Source organism: Bidens hawaiensis, unplaced genomic scaffold, assembly GCF_021521415.1.
Source record: "Bidens hawaiensis isolate Kalapana, Puna unplaced genomic scaffold, B.hawaiensis_p1.1 tig00020612_1, whole genome shotgun sequence".
Lineage (NCBI taxonomy): Eukaryota > Viridiplantae > Streptophyta > Magnoliopsida > Asterales > Asteraceae > Bidens > Bidens hawaiensis.
The window spans coordinates 179,001-184,347 of NW_027493153.1; positions in this window are offsets into that span (position 1 = coordinate 179,001).

Genomic DNA, 5,347 nt, shown 5'->3' on the forward strand with positions numbered 1-5,347 from the left:
TTAAAGATTATTGTTTTAATGATTTGTTTCAAGTCTTGATTATAAGTTAGCATAATTAATAAGTAAATTATAATATATATTACCGGAAAAGCAGGAAGAACAAGGAGGAAGACGGAGGCAGAGAGGAAGACGGCAGAGAGAGCAAGGAGCAAGAGAACAGGAGAGATTAAGTGTTTTGTGTGTGATGTGTTATGAAATATTATTATTATTTATAGAAAAACCCTAGGAGACATAATCCCTAGAAAAGGGGAAAATATCTCAAAAAGCAAAAGATTCCAAAAGCAAAAGATATCAAAAGATATGGCAGCTGCAGGGGGCAAGACAAAGCTGTCAGGGAAACAGTAACAGGCATGGGCGGTTCAGATAAAGGTACTGGTCAAGCATGGCAAAAGCAGATCTCAAAAGATAATGTCAGTCACTTTTTCTACCAACCAATGGGGGTTGATACGCATGCTGCGCCGAAAGTAACTATTCAGACATTAGATAGGTTAGGTCAACAGCACAGAAGATAAGACAACACAGCATACAGGCTGGAATAAACAGAAGATACAAGGGTTAAGCGCGGGAAGGCTGAGTGCGCGAGCGCGAAGGCTGGCACAACAATCCTTAGCGCACTGCGGGAAGAATCACAAATCCTTAGCGTGCTGCGTGAAGAACAAGAATTCTAAGCGCATCGCGGGAAGAACATACATTCTTAGCGCATTGCGGGAAGAACATGCATTCTTAGCGCGCTGCGAGAAGAGTTCTCTTCACGCATCGCAGGAACAAGATGTCTTCACGCAGGCTTCCATGTAAGGAGTCTGGCGCGTGGAGCTGCAGACATCCTTAGGCGGGAAGAACCAAAGGACAAGCAAAGAGGAGGGAAACAAGGCGTAAGGGCGGGACGGCGACAAGAGGGAAAAGAAGGCGGAAAGAGAGAAGGAAGAGGGACGGGACGGCGGAAAGAAAGAGAGAGAAAGAGGCGGGAAAGAAAATATATATATTATTAAAAGTAAAATATAAGTATAAATATTAAATAATAAAAGAGAGATCGGGTCAGAGAAACGGGTACCTGGGTCGGGTCGGATCGGGGCAGATGTCACAGATATCAAAGGTGTGGTTCGACAGAGATCATAATCAGAGTGACTTGTAAGAAAGATCAAGCTGAACTCGGTAGCTAAATTTCCTTAGAGTAAAGTGACATTTCATTCTTGTGGTTTGACAAATAATGCGAATTTAGTCTAAAAAGTTTATTTTTTGCATATGAACTGTCCACGTTTCCCAATTCTTGCCAATTACATCCAAATCACTAACCCCGTTAAATTTAATCGTCAAGTCAGGGGTAGACATGTCTTGTCACTATTTATCTATTTATTTATTTATTTATTTATTTATTATAATACGTATTTCTTTGAACTGCGGTTTTCGTTCATATGATTTGTCCAAAACTGCGGTTTTAGTCCAATAGTTTCAAATTTGCAATTTTCGTCCCTATCAAATTTGTGATATTCGTCCTTGTAGTTTCATTTCACATTCAATTAAACCCGAATTTATTAACTCTGTTAAGTCTGGTCGTTAACCATCTGCGTGCCCCTCACGTGACGACCAATTTTCTCATTTTTCTTCTAAAATAAACTTGAGTCCTAATTCGTAAGCCCCTTCACGTGAGAGGCTGGGATGTATTTGGGAAAAAAAGGAAAAAGAAAAAAAAGGACAACTGTCCCTCACGTGAAGAACGCACTGATGGGTTTAACGACAAGACTTAACGAGATTAGTGAATTCGGGTTTAATTGCAAAGTGAAACGAAATCATCAAGATGAAAATTACAAATTTGAAACTATTGGACTAAAACCACAAATTTGGACAAACCACATTGATGAAAACCGCAGTTCACTGAAATAAGTATTATAATAAAGAAAGAGTGAAAAGAGATGTCTACCCTTGTCTTAACGATTAAATTTAACATGGTTAGTGATTTGGATGTAAGAAATAAAAATTGGAAAACATGAAGGATTCATATAAAAAAATAAACTTTTTGAACTAAATTCATATTATTTGAGAAAATGGCACTCTACTCGTTTCCTTATTTTTAGTATTTGTTTTATTAGCATTGGAATTTATTTAAGTAATCCTAATTCTTGGTGGCTAAGTTTTATTGATCCTTCAGTTTTTGGTTTGCCAATGTAAGACATGTTAGGATTTATTGTTTGTCTCTCTCCTTTTTCGTTTTCAATTAAAAAAAAAGCGCTTGCGTGTATGAGCTAATATTACTTATTCTTGTCTTGGGGGATTTGATTCCCAATTTCACTTGTTTATACTTAAAAGAAGTATCACTCTCTTATCTTTACTGCTGATTAAAAGTCTATAGAAATGTATAAAGCTCTTTATTTATTCGTTACTCATATACAAATGTACTCAAATTGTCTGTTTAGTATGTTGTACAGAGTTCGACATAAATATAACTAGTGGATTTCCTCGCTTTTCGCGGCAGGCATTTATTTGGTATCAGATCGATTCGAAACGTAGATAAAAAAACACGTTGCGGCGTATATTCAAAAATCACATAAAGTTTACATTGTTGTATCATGCCCATAAATCAACTCATTAGGGGCTAAACATGAAATTTTTATGTAATAATGGGCTAAAGTTGGAAAACATCAAAATATAATATACCAACCATCAGGGGCCAAACATGAAAATTTTATATAATAATGGGCTAAAGTTGGGTTTGCCAAAAATAAATTAATGAGAACAAAGTTGAAGAAATAGGGGGACCAAATGAAGAAATGGAATGAAAACAAGGGACAAAATATATATATCCAAGCAGGTGAAGAAGACCCAAGGCCAAGGATGATCACATTGCACGTGTGATATCACACGCTGGTTTAGAAGGTCGCGAAAAGGCAAACTTGGTAAAATGCGATTTGGTCGGGCAATTGGATCCAATTAGCCCCGAATCCAAGAAAGTGGTTTTGAGGCATGTACACCAACGTGGCTTCCGGATCCCGGATCAATGCTAATCATATTTTTATTTAAATCTTATCATATTGCATTTAAACTTTATCGGTGTAGACGATTTACATCCAGTGTCAGAATAACTCACTTGAATATGGGGTAGCTCCAAACATTATTATAAAAATTGTTAGATTATGATTTCAAGTCCGAGGCTACTAGTGAATTGACTAGAAGTACTGATTAGAAGTACGAGTCTATGATGAATACTGAAGGGGTTTTCTAGAGACACCCCACACCTCCCATATACGTCCCGTATAGGGCTATGTGAGGGGGGGGGGGGAGCTATATGCTCTGTATAGGTCTATACGGGGCGTATAGAGGGGCCTATACGCCCCGTATTTGGAGGGGGGGGGTTGTCCCTAGTATAAACCGACCCATATCGAATGATGTGCGTTTAATAAGTTATAATATATGGTTAAGGAAATGAGTTAGGATATAAACAACTAAATGTCCTTTTGTTCTAAACTGTTAAGACGTAGACTACTACAAGATTTTATGGGTACTATAAGAGTGTAACTAAGTAACTAACATTGTTTTTGGTGAATTTGATTTCTGTTTTTCTTTCTTTCATTGCTTGGACTAGGGTGTATACGGACCGAATGAACATGAACAAGGCCTTGCTCATGTTCATTCTTTAAGAAAATAATGTGTTCATGAACGGTTCACGAACACAAACAAACACATATAAAACCGGTAAAGCCTAGAGATTGAGACCGATGTATTCATCAATATGAATAATGAGAGCCTGCAAACGAGTCAAATGAACACGAACAAGGGTATGTTTGTGTTCGTACATTTATCATTATAATAACACAGACACTTAATCGAACAAAAATTTATGTTCATTTTCGTTTTTTTTAATGGACATTTGTGTTCGTTTATGATCGTTTGTTTAAAATCTAAACGAATATAATTGAACAAAGATAAACTAACATATATGAATAAGTGTAAATGAACACAAACAAACATAAATGAACTTAATGAAAACAATTAAATGAACACAAATTAACAAATATAAAACATTTAAGCAGATGACATATCCATATAATATTTAACTATTTTTTATTAATACATAGACAACACATAAATAAACAAACATAAACAGACACAAATAAACGAACATAAATGAACGTCCATGAACATAAATGAACGAATAGAACATGTGCTCGAACAGAACATGTGTTCATGTTCGTTCGTTTAATTGAACGAACACAATTTTTTTTCATGTTCGTTCGTTTATTAAATAAACGAACATTAACGAACGCCGAACGATTCATCGAACGCTCAATTCGTTTACGGGCCTAGCTTTAACAAATGATAACTGGCCCAATACGGTCCAAAGCACAATAATAACAATTTACTAAAATGGCTTATATAAAATAAAAAGAAAAGTTTTTTAAAAAATAAAAATAAAAACACCACCAATTAAAATAAGTTACATAAAACATAAAGGAAAGTTTTTTTCTATAAAAATAAAAACACTACAAGTAAGAATACTACTCTTTTCATTATACCAACGAGACATTTTGTATACTTATGTTTTTAAATAAAATCATATATAAAATATACGTTTTTTTTTAACAATTAACTGAACTAAGAGCCTTTCAAGAGAACGTGCATGGGTCCATTATCCTCTCGGATCTTCCTATGGGCTGACTCTGCAACTCGATTGACATGTCACCTCAGAAAAATTCATCCAAATATTAAGAAGGATAATTCAAGACGATGTTAAAAAAATAATCTAAAAGTGCTTTATTTATAACTTATTAAAAGGAAAAGAAAAAAAAAGACATATGAACAGGATGTACGCATGAAGGACAAGTGTGTGAATATGCCTAAAGTGGCAAGATTATATTAGTCAACAAAATACGCAACAAATCGGTTGATCTCATCACAAAGTTATGGCGATTTGGTATTTTATAGGTTTACTTTAATATTAGTAAGAGGTAGGATGAAGTAAACACGATAAAGTGAACATTTTAAAGCGTATAACAATAATCATTTTTGTAAACATAGTAGCAACATCTAAAACGTATGTACTAAAGTTGTATTATTGTTTTATGTAGTTGATTTGTACTATGCTAGTCCTACTCTCACTTCTCAGCTCCTTACTAGGTCAAATCTGGCCTTTTCCTCGTTTGAGTAATCGAAAGTCTTATCGATTAAAATAAACTACAGCTGATGTAATTTCATTATAATATATTGATATATGTAAACTGTAGTGTAATAAAATTATGCTAGACATAAAACTTGTAATATAATTCTATTACATCAGTTTTTTCGCCTTTAGCTTTGCTTGTTTTGCAAGTTTAGATCGATTTGTATTTAATCCAATGGCGTTGCATCGTTATGT